Here is a 13,081-nt window from a genome sequence, read left to right as displayed (position 1 = left end):
TGTAAACTGCTTTATACTGAAATCATCAATGAGTAACTAGGAGTCATTATCTCCGCACTCCATTTCTGCCGACTACATCACTAAAGCTTAAGACCATAAAACTAAAATTACCCTAATAATTGCATTTCTGCCCGTTACATAAAAGTTAAGATCAGAAAACTAAAATTAACCATAATAATTGCAAAGGAGAAAGGGAAAGTACATAGTTATTTCAGACACACGGACTGATTTTACGGATATATTTTGTAATTACGAGAGGATGCTTTAGAGTTGGACCCATTTTCTATACCCAGAACTTATGATCAACCGAGGCAGGTATTGGCCAACAAATTTCCATGCAATGCAATGCAAATGCACGAGACTCCATAAAACTCTTAAAAGTGAAATCACAGTCAAGCTCCTTTGTCTGGATTGGATCAAAATTTGCGTTTCACTCGTACAAGTCAGTTGGATTTGAGACAGAATACGGCAAATCCACTGAGAGGTCAAGTTGAACTAACATCTTTGTCGCTGTTAGTTGAAATGACCAGCACAATTTGAATAAAAAATAAATAAATAAATGCGTTGATCCTTGAAATTTGAAATGGGCACTCATGCTGCTCAATGAATAATATAAACAATGGGCACATGTCAACGTAGACCTAATCAGCTGTCCTATCGGAGTTAATGGCATCGCTTCATCACTATACCATTAAACAGCTGCTAACCAGAGAGCACCCATTTTTATTCCTTGGATTCTCTATCTCTATGTACTATAATAGTGTGTTTGTACTCGAAAGCATTAACACCTCTTAGACTTTGCGACCTATATGCGAAAAAAATGCACCTTGCAAGCCCCTGAGAATAGAGTTAGATGGCATTGTTGTCTTGGCTATGGTAAATTAATGCTGTTTCCATTTATACTAAAGGCATAGAGCACGATAAAAATTGACAAGGCTTCCATGGCAAAAAGAAAAGCAAGGACCATTTTGACCGTTGTTGCATATTCACCAGAAAGAAAGAGGCCTTTTAGGATTTTAGGAATCAGAGAACAAAAATATGGAAGAAAAACTTCATTGGAAGATCAAAGGATTCTCGTAGACTTCAAAAGAAAGCTATTCGTGATAGGAGGCAAGGAGATTAGAAAGTCCTTATCAGCGTCGTGAAGACTAGATAGTTGTGTGTTGAAGGAGATATGTCGCTTTCCCTCCATAAAATACGAAAAAGTAGAGCTCATTCAATCATGAATACTGTCATGCATGGATTGGTTTGTCTCGGCAATAAATCTAATACAAACCTAATGAATAAGAAATTGGCTTATGATTGGTTTGTTTCGGCTAAATAAATATAGTACCTTTTCCTTGTGTGTTCAAGGAGATATGTGAGTTTCTCATAAAATAGAGCTTAAAAGGTCATTCGATCATGGATAACAACTCTAATGCAAAGCGAGTGGATCTAAGAAATTCTTATAGGATGGGTTCGTGAAAATTGAGTAAATATAATATTGGGGATGTATTATGTTCTTAGCAACGTCATTTAAAGGATCATTCCATCATAGATAAACCACTCGGAAGCAAAGCGAGTGGACCTAAGAAATTCTTATAGGATTGGTTTGTATAGTTTGAGTGAATATAAAATCGAGGATGTATTATGTTCTTAGCCACAACGTTTCCTTTTTTAATGGGAGAGCCAAGAAGTCATAAAGATGAAAATCTTTACATATTCTTTAAGTATTTATATATATTAGAATATAATATTTGTTATGAATTTTCTTTTTTAATTTCAAAGTATTTTATATATAAAGCTTTTATTATTATTATAAGAGATTATGTATTTAATTAGGTTAATTCAATTATATATGGTTGACTCAATCACGTATATAAGTAATCATAATGTTTAATCATTTTTTAAGGATATTTAGTTTATTTATTCTTTTAATTTGTGTGGCAATTTACTAAGTGAATAGGTAAATTCTAATTGTATTTTTCTAAACTAATACATGTAATACACTTAAAAAGAACATAGGGATTGTACAAGAAAATAATTTTGAGTGACTGAACGGGAAAGATGAACCCTAAAAATATCGCCGCCTCCTCGCTTTCGGCCGCCGTCTGGCCTCGAGATGGTTCTGTCGACGCAGGGGACGAGTGCTTCCTCCACGAGTTTCTGGTTAACCTCACCTCTGATACATCTGCCTTCGGCGATGCGCATTTCATCCACGGATTTCAGGTTTTTTCCACCTCGAATATGCTTGCTTTCCATCATATTCTGAAAGCCCCCCTCATTTGTTTAGCCCTCGGCCCTGTAGCCGACAGATCATGGACTTGTGCAGCCGCTTCTCGCACCAGCCGACCCCATCAAAATGAAGGTATAGCGGCTAAGGAAGAACGCGCAGAGTACCCTCTTATCCATCCTCGGGCAGCGGCCCCCAAGAAGAATTTCTTCGCTCTGGAAGGAAGCCCATTCATATCAGCGCTCTATCTGTTCCCCCAGAATAGCCATTACCCTGTTCTAGATTTGCAAAATTTATTAAGCTTCCTGGATCTGCCTGGACGGATCACCCGGAAACTCTCCTGGGCGGAATGCATTGATAGACTCATTAATCTTTGGACCCTCCCCTCTTCTACTCTCATTCCCATGCGGCAAATTTAGGAGGAGAAGGCCCTTCAAAGCTCCAGTCCTCTCTCATCTGAGATTTGCAAGGGTTGGAGCCGGGTAGCAGGAGCCAGATCTGACCCAGATTTGCATGAAGATTCACATGTTTCCCAGATCCAAGTCAGCCTCTCGGGCAAGACAACAATGCAATGGGCACGTGCAACGGATCTTGTGCAGGACCTTTTGCAAAATCTTGAAGGCCGGCTAGGGATCCCCTCATCTTGCCTCAGACTAATATACAAGGGTAAGCAACTTACGAATACCCTTCCTCTCTCTTATTACAGCATTAAGAGGGACTCCTCTATTGTAGCTTCTTTTCGTTTGAGAGGGGGCTCCTTTAGGCAGACCTCCTCTGCCCCTTCTTTCTCTTTTAAAGATGCTGTCTGCAAAGATGCTGCCCATTCACAGCCGTCTTCAACAACAGGCCATCCATTTGAGGCTCCAAAGCCTTTTCTGGTAGACAAATCAGAGGACATTCCTTCCATCAATCTCTCCCATCCTGGGTTGATGATCGCTATCAACTTTTTGCAGAATCCACACTTGTATGTAGATTCAATGGGTTATGGCCTCGCACATCAGATCTATACCAATGGATTCATACCAATTGGACTAAAAAAAGCCAGATATACTTATGTTCAAAAGGATTCTTCATTGTGGTTTTTGACCGAAATGAAGATTATCAGAAGGCCTTAACGGGAGGCCCTTGGTTTTGGGGCTCGGCTGGGCTTTTTCTTACTCCTTGGTTTCCAGACTTCGACCCTTCTACAGCTGTTATCACCAAGATTCCCATTTGGGTCAGGCTCCCGAACCTTCCGGCGCATCTATGGCATATTTCGGTCTTCATAGCAATTGCAGAAACTTTAGGACGCTACCTGGCTGTAAATTCTTCTCGGAAGGCAAATGGGCTCTACACCTATGGTAGAATCTGTGCAGAAATAGATATAAGCAGAGGACTGTCGGATCAGATTAATCTCAAGTATGGAGATTTCCATTGGACTCAAACCTTGTATTACGAGAACACAGCTTTCCGTTGCCTCCATTGTCATCAAACAAGACACCTCCAAAGTTCCTGTCCCCAGTACCTCGACAAAAAGAAGATTCTAAAGCGCAAGCCCAAGTCCAAAAGTTGGAACCCCTGTGCGCCTCCTCCCCCTATGGACGATTCAGATTCCGCTAGTTCGGATGAGGAGGAAATTGTTGCAGATGGACAGAACGCTGAGATTCCGTTGGATGCTCCCTTGGACGATTCGACAAACCCCTCCGTCTCTCAGATATCCCAGAAACGTTCTCATTTCACTTTGTCCTCAGACTCTGAGAAGGATATTCTGCCACCAGGGCAGAGCAGTCTTCAACTTGTTTCGGCTCAGCCAAATTCCACTAAATGGGTCAAAGTAAGCAAGAAAAAAGGAAAAAAAAGTCATGTGATAGTAATAGCCCCCTCAGGGTAGTTCTCTCTGCTTAGCTCTGGTTCTTTGTTATTCCATGTTCTCTATAGCCCTCTCATGGTTCTTCGCCTAGGAGCAAGGTGGAGACTATCTCCTTGGGCTCCCTTGCTCTTCTGCTTCGCTTGCATGCAAGCTTGATTTTACTATACTCTTCTTTTTTAATAGAATTAGTCTTTACTCAGAAAAAAAAATACACTTAAAAACAATGCTATTAAGATCAAATTGATTGTTTATTTTATTAGAAGTTTTATTAGGTTGTTTTAAGTAGTACTCTTTTACATTTAGAATATATTTACATGACATTACTATGATTGAATAAAATATGAACATATTATGATTAAGAAAATGATTTGAGTTGTATGTATAACTCAAAGTGCATGTAGCACCTATCAATATATTTCATGCATAAGATAAAAAAATAATATCAAAATCCAAGTATGTAACATCTCAACCAAGCCTATGTAGCTTGTTGTTAGAAATTGTTGTCATTGATGTCAAAGGTGTGTCAAAGGTGTTGTCATTGGTTGGAAAAGCTCATTCATGTCACAGGTGGTTTCCAGAGGATTGTCAAACAATGTTATCATTGATGATAAAGGTGTTTTAGGATAATAATATTTGGATCCATTTTCAGCATAGAAGATCTACTCAATTGTCCTTATAAAGTGCTCAAATGGATAGGGAATGGAAGGACCTTTCCAACAGTATATTGAAGTATGAAAAGTACCTCGTGGATCAAAAGATATGATCATTCAAAATTCTCAATAACAAAAGTCAACATTCAAGGTTTCAGGATTAGGTGGACACATAATCAGCATCCAGTGGCACATAGTTAGTTGCAGACCCTACAACATAGTCAACATACAGGTAGCAGGATATGGTTGCATGGGACCACGATTCACAAGTTGAGGAGGGATATTTTTGGTCTCACAAGCGGACATGCAACCCTAGCACTTTGTTTCCTTGGAGGTTTTGAGGGTGGCACAAGTTTAAAGCCCCAGGGAGATGAAGCTTTCACTATCTGTTATCGAGACTCTTCTTGTCTAATGCATGTTAATATTCACGTCCTCACATTTTTTAATTACATTGCATTTTACCAGTGTTCCATGATTGTAAGGACCAAGGAGACAATTTTATAAAGAAAACCATTGAAAAATCAAGGTTCAGATCCCCCTTCCTCCATAGATGATGTGGAAGATTGACTACATGGACAAATCACCAAAGGACACATGGCACAATCTTATTGGATGACATAGATGGCATGGAGCATAGGTGGAGCCACATTGGCATGATCATGTCAGTTTTCCAAAGGTCTAAGATGAAATCAACATGACATCAACAACTCAAATGTTTAGGATGATGTCAACATGATGTAAGCTCGAGGTGACTTGGTAGTCTTGATTCATGACATGTGGCATGAGGATTTGGCACATTTAGGAGGCCAAGAGGGACAAAAATGAGTGACAGATAGCACAACTTGGAGATGGACATGTAGTAGTGGTAGACAGGTGGCACACCGATGGTAGACATGCAGCGAATAGATAGTAGACAAATAATGCATAGCTGGAAGACAATGGGTGCATTGATGGCAGACAGTTGACGTGTAGATGCGACGAGGTATGACATCACCCCAACGATCTTAAAAGGAGGACAATGAGGAACACTTGGGGAATTCCTATCCTGAGCCATGGAGAAATCTCCCAACAACTAACATAAACAAAAGTTTGTCTCGAGCCAAGTTAGGTGATGATGTCACCATGAAGGTGTGTGTCGTCAATGATTTTTGATGGAGCACCAAAGAAAATGCTTGGAGTATTTACATCTCAAGGAGTTTGGACCAGGGAGACAAGAAGTTTCATGGAAGTTGATGTTTTTTCAGTCTCCAAAAGGTGCAACTAAGAACAGCTTTTTGGGGTTTCAAACTCTTAAGCATTTTATGGTCTATGAGCATATTAACACAATGTTGTGAGAATATATCAAAGAGATTATCCCTATGGATTTAAAAAAGGTAGTGAGGGCTTGAGACTTGTTAAACCTCTAGGCCTACCACTAATATATAGTCTTGATTTAGTGTTGCAGGTTGTATACAAAGCGCCTATGGGCATATGTTAAGGTTACGAGGGGGTTTGACACAAGTGGTTAAGCCTTAGTGCTTACCATTCCATAGTCATGATTTAGCACCGTGGGCATATTGCAAAGGACTGTGTTCATATAGGATTATGCCTATGGACCTATCACAAAGAGTTCGGGTGTATGAACATGAACGGGTTGGAAAATTTGGTGCAATGTGCCATATTTGGTGGAAATTGCTAAAGGGCACATGAACAAGTTGGAAACATGCAATATATTTGGAATCCATGCCAAAAGTGGTTGTTCACTACAATTGGTTAATGTAACATGATTGGGTTGGAAGCTTTGGTTTCATATTTGACATATTTTCCAATTGTGGCAGTTCACTAAAGTTGGAACTATAGCTAAAACCACTACTAAATCCCATAATTTTCTAGAATGACCAAAATTGGAATCTTGGTTCAATTTTTTAGTTCAAGACAACAAATCAAAGATTGAAGACATATTGAACACATCGAGAGGACTTAACTGAAGTGGAAAATCATGAAGAAATCAAGATCAAACCTCAGTTAAGTGTAAATTATGAGCTGAATATAAGTAAAGATAAATCCCAGATTTTCAAACTTAATATTCTTTGTAAGCATAATTGAATGATCAATAAATGGTTTTTGGTGTATCGATTATAGATCAATGAAGGTGTTGAAGGTGTATTATGGTGATTTTATGAGTAGAGATTCTGTACAATTAACTATTCAAGGGGCTTTAGATGTGTATTGATGTGTATATTAAAAAGATGAATTGGAATTGGTGTCTGAGGGGTGTGCAAAAATGCAGAGAATGAATTGATGATATTGGGGTTTGAAATAGGTGATTAATGTGTGTTAGAAAGAAAGGTGGAATTACTTTTGAAGAAAGAGGGTCTTGTTAGTATGAGATGCTTGGAAGTAGCATGAAAGAGGGATCAACATGGACAATAGGTTGGTGCTTGCAAATCAAGAATTCAGTGCTTCCATCTAAGTGGGTGTCTGAAGAATAGCTTGTGGGTTAGTGCCTCCACAAGTGGATGCTTGAAAAATCAGGGAGTAGGTGCTTCTTCTAAGCTAATCAAATGTCTACAAAGATGGAGTGGGTACTTCCTACTAGTGGGTGCTAGGAAAATGAATCAGGGGTTCGTGCTCCTTTCAGTGGGTGCTGATAAATTAGGGGTTGGTTCTCCTTTCAGTGGGTGCTGATAAATCAGGGGTTGGTGCTCCTTTCAGTAGTAGTTGATACATTGGGAAGTGGTAGCTTCTTTCTGGTTGATTCCAGAGAACATTGTAACAAAAAGTTGAATGTTTCCTTTGTAAAGGAATTAAGAAGAATATCAACATCTTTATGAGTTTCTTATATGTATATTGATACATGTTTGATTTGTTGATTGATAATGCTTACATAATTGATTACTATATAGATTGAAAAGTGTAAATTTGAGATACTAGTATAATTTGATCACACTACTGATGCACCCCACCCCTCGCTCAGCAGTGTCCTAGTTTCTAACAATTGGCATTAAAGCTCGGTTCCTTTAGGATCAACCTAATTGTTGGAAGGAAGATTAGGGATCATGGAGAAATAAGATTGGATTAACTTAGATGGAGTTCCATTTTTGAATGGGTCAAATTATACAACTTGGAAGGTATGAATAGACATTTATTTTACATCCCTTGATTTTGATATATGGTTATCTATTGAATATGGAATAAAAGAGAATCATTATGATGCACAAGCTAAAGAGGCGATATTGAAAGGATCATTTAAGTTAGATCTTAATAAAGTGATCTATTGTGAGACAGCAAAGGAGATATGGGATAAGTTGTAGTTCATCTATGATATAGGTTCTCAGGCTACATGTGATATCAAGAAACTCTATCTAAAGTATGGAGCACACGAAGATCATAAATCAGAGAAAAGAATACAATTGCTACAATGTTGATCAACACTTAGAGGATACAAAGAAGATGCAATCTACAAGTAAGTTGTTATTCTATTGTTGTTGTAGTAACAAAGACATCTATATTATAATTGTTTACAAGTAATTTTTGATGAAAGAGATATTTTTGCATCTAGTAGCAATGAAAAAGGAACTACTTTGATAGAAATAAGAGATGTAGATACTTCTCAAGAAGATAATGGATGCCCCTCTGGTAGAGAGGAAGAAAATGTACCTCATGTGTCTACACAAGGCTCCCTAGACTAAAAAGGGGAACAAGATATTAAGGAAGTTGTAAGTGAAATAAACACTAGTTGTGAATCTAGTAGCTTTGCTAATGAATTAAAAGACCTCGTGGACAACATATATTTTAGAAGGAAATTTATATCAACTTTTGAGGAGATCGAATGTGGACAATTGATTTAAAAATGGCTAGGGTTTCTGAGAACGGTTTTAGCACCGATGTCACGCTCTTCGTACCACCAATCTGGGCGTCAATGGAGTATGCAGGATACCAGAAGATGTGTAGGACAACTCAGTAAATCAAGCAATCATTTGGCTGCACCGTGAACCAGAGTATGAACCCCCAGAGGCAGATCGACCCCCACAATGGCCACAGACGACCTCTCCCTACCTGAAACAAGGCGATTCTTATAGATCAGGACAAGGGATCTTTGATATGGGCTGCTCGATGGTAGATCAGCCCCTGCACTGGCCAAATCTGGTAGTCTACAAACGTATTTTCTCTGTCTTCTACCGACTCGTTGACTCAAGGAAAAAGGGCAAAGGAAAATCCTCTTTGATGGTCTGGGTAGTGCAGGAGAGTGTCTGGGGCATCCGTCTGGGCATTGTTTACTCAGATCTATCACTCCTATGCCTCACGAAGCCCCTTCCCATTTCTGATACAGCAAAAACCATGTGTATAATACGTAATAGAGAGCCATATCTATTTCCCAACCGAAATTATGATCTATCTGCTGAGAAGATCTACATAGACACAACACTGGGGTGGGCAGAGCCATACCTGGGAGCCCTCTTAGAACTCTCAGGTGGGTATCTGACAAAGGGTGATGCCAGGCACGCTAGCCCAGATATGCCAAAGCAAGAACCAAACAGAGCACTGATATGCATAGATCCATCAGATAGCCCAAATCTAGTGAAGCAAGAACCAGATAGAGCACTGATATGCTCAGATCTGTCAGATCCGGATGCATTGGCAACAGATCGAGCCCTTTCTCAAACAAACCCACACTCTACTGAGGTGGACTTGATACAAATTTTCATTAAAACGTTGGAAGGTAGGCATATTTGCTGGAGGATCTAGAAGGGGAGGAGGATTCAAGACTTAAGGTATGAAATCTAGACTCACCTTGGTATACCAGCATGCAGGCAAAATTTGATCTACTCAGGACACAACCTTTAGGATAACCACACACTTCAGGATTATGGCATTGTCACAGACTCGATCATCATAATCAATCTGTATCTACGGGGTGGATGCTCTGGAACCAGCTCAAAGAGCATAAGATCTTTTAAAGATGCAGTCAAAGGAAAGAAAAAAACACAAACCAAACCAACAACATTGCCTGAGCTACCAGGGCCCTACATCATGGAACAAAAATATGAGACTCCTTCGCTCACAATCTCAATCCCTGAGGTAAATGATTTGTACTCAAATCTCTATTCAAAAGCAGTTATATGCATATTTAATGGATTTTTGCCTAAATCTGATGTTTTTCACCAATGGATATTTGTTGCATGGTCACCAAATTGTGAAATATACTTATGCCCTAAGGGGTTTTCTATAGTCAAATTCACCACAATACAAGAAAAGGAACATATCCTCAATAAGGGACCATGGTTCTGGGGCAATGCAGGACTCTTGATGACCCCTTGGTTCCCATAATTCTATGCCAACACAATGGTGATATAAAAAATGCCAATTTGGGCCAGGCTGCACAACCTTCCATTACACTTCTGGCATCATAATGTTTTAATAGCCATAGGGAACTCCCTGGGGAATTTTCTAAAGATTGATGGGGATAGACTTACAAGGGGAATATTTACTTTTGCCAGGATATGCGTTGAAGTAGATCTTAGCCAGGGACTACCAGACAACATTACATTGAATTTCAATAATACACAGTGGACTCAACCTTTAGATTACGAAAATACAACTTTTCAATGTCGTGGATGTTTACAAATAGGCCACCTCCATAGTGCCTATCCACAAGCAAAAAAACCCCCAAATGGAACAAGAAGCAACAGAAAAAGCCAAAAGGATGGCAATATACAGACCCCTTGGAAGAAGAAGTAGAAAATGCAGAAACATTAGAAAAATAAAGTAGAAACAGATGTTCAAAAGGTCTAAAACAACACACAAAAGGAGGAGAAAGATCCCACCAATCCTTGCAACTTGTGGCCTAGCAACCCTTTGCAGCAACAAGAGTCCCAACTAACAGGAATGGAAGTAAGTGGTATAAAATGAACTCATGGATCATAAGGATCTGATTCTAACAAAGAATATCCCATAAATCCAAATGAAAATTAGTTGTCCATTATAACATCCACTCCCAACACTGGAGGTTGGAAAAAAGAAGAAAAAAAGAAAGGGAGAAAAGAATAGGTTAGCTGTACTTTTTTTATTTTATTTTTTATTTTTATGTTTTTTGTGAAAATGAGAATAGAAATCATATGCATATGCTTTTTAACATCTACAAGATGTAATTTTGTCTCATGAATAAAATTACGATTTTTCCAAGGGGAAAAAACTTTTGAGGAGATGAAGAGCCTTTCAACTACAAATAATAAATCAAAAGTTGAGATTATTGCATTAAATAATCAACCATCTATATATCAGAAGCCTGAAAAGAATTAGGAATTGTTGGATAAGTTTTATAGCAGCAACCAAAATCCCCCTCTTAGTATGACAAATTTGGGTTTTGAAGGCGATTCAAATTCAACAAAAACTATAAAATCAAAGGGACCCATCAAATTTGTTGAATAACGACCAAACAACATAGCAACATTAAAAGAAAAGAAGCCCAATGGCTTTAGGAACATAATTAAAGGGCTAGAAAATATTACAACTATAGTGAATTTAAATCAACAGCAAGAAAATAATGAAACCAAAGGTAAGTAGCCCCTCACATGCTGTAATTATTGTGAAGTAGGATTTTATGCTTCCAAGTGTCCAAAAAACAAAAAATCGTAGTTGAAGAAAATGAATATGGTGTTTGAACCACATTAGGGAACTATTAAAGGTAGTAATTAAGAAAACCACACGCAGAGGTCCTTTCTCCCTGAAGGAAAAAAATATGTAGAGAAGCATCTAATGGATATGTTAGCAGAGGATATGGTAAGAATTATATTAATCCATTTTCTCCTTTCTCAAATATTGTTGAGTGTTACAGGTGTGGAAATTATGGCCACATAGCGATAGAATCTTCTAACCAATTATGAGATCTTGGAATGTGCAAATACTTAATGTAAGTAAATGATCTTTGCAACAACCTCACCCTTAAATACTGGCGATATAAGCATGGATCCCTTACTCGATAAATGTTATTCAATTGTGACACTATCAGTTGTGAATCAAGATAGACTACCAATGAATCGATTCCATAAGAAATTGCTTTGGATAGTAAATTAATAACAGTAGTATACTCAGCCATATTATTTGATGCAGGACCAATGCATACTCCCCTTGACACCATCAACTGACCAGTTGGATAGTAGATTACCCAAGCTGCAGAAGTGAGGTTCCGAGTGTGCCAACTAGCACCATCGACGAATCCAAAATAGACCAAGTCATCCATCAACACCTGCCACAACAGACCAAAAAGTGTTGATATCAAAAAACTCCCGATGAGATATGTACAAAAATACAAAATGTACAAAGAAGCCATTGCCTAGCTACCACTTAAGTAAAGTGCTTCTTAAGGTAGAGCCCGTTTTGGGGCTCTACTAACTTGTTTCCTTCAAAATCAACTAACTCATATGCCCCTTTTTCTAAAACTCCTTTAATTATAAAGGGACTGTACCACATAGGTTTGAAATTGCCTGCCCCCAAGGTGTCCTTATCTTGGTTATAGACCAAGACAAGGTCGCCTTTAGAAAAGACTCGAGGACAGACAACTTTATTGTACTGAGTTTTAACCCTTTTCTTATGAGCCTCATTGATTGTGGCGACATATCAATGCTGTTCATTGAGATGTTCCAAATGAAGGAGGTGCTCTTCGAGACTAGAGGTCTCTGGAAGGAGCTCAACAGCTAACTTAAGAGATGGAATTTCATATTCAACAGGGAAGATAGATTCCAGCCCATAAACTAACTGAAATGTTGCAAAACTTATAGCAGTCTTTACAAAGGTTCGGTATACCCAAAGAGTCAGATACAACACAAGATGCTAATTGGACCGATTTTTGTCGATCGTCCTTTCCAGGATCGTCTTAAGGGTTTTGTTCACGGCCTCGACCTGTCCATTGGCTTGAGGATATATGGAGTTGAGTGCTCCTACCGGAAAGCCAATTTAAGAGCCAATTTAGAAATTAGTTGGTTCTGGAAATGACTGCCATGGTCAGTGAAAATCTCTCTTGGGATATCAAACCTTGAGATAATCTAATTGAAAAGGAACAATGCTACTATTTCACTATGGTTTTTATAAGTGGGCATGGCCTCAGCCCACTTCGTGAAATAGTCTATGACCACTATAATGTACTTGTGATTCGTTGCTGAAGGTAGATTACAAGTTTTAAAATCAATACCCCACTTAGTAAAAGCACCGACAATGACAACAGGGAAAAGAGGAGCTGGATGTCCGTGCATCTTCCGAGTATAAACTTGATAGGGGTGACAATGTTTAACCGCTTCAACACAATCTTTGAAGAGTGAAGGCCAAAAGTAGTCGGCACACAAGATACGTTGGGCTGTAGCAAGCCCCGAAAGATGACCACCACAAGCTCCA

Source organism: Pinus tabuliformis, chromosome 7, assembly GCF_031772625.1.
Source record: "Pinus tabuliformis cultivar Carrire ecotype Pingquan chromosome 7, CPIR1, whole genome shotgun sequence".
In the NCBI taxonomy this organism is placed as follows: Eukaryota; Viridiplantae; Streptophyta; class Pinopsida; order Pinales; family Pinaceae; genus Pinus; species Pinus tabuliformis.
The sequence above is the reverse complement of the archived record's forward strand: the minus strand, read 5'-3'. Positions refer to the sequence as shown.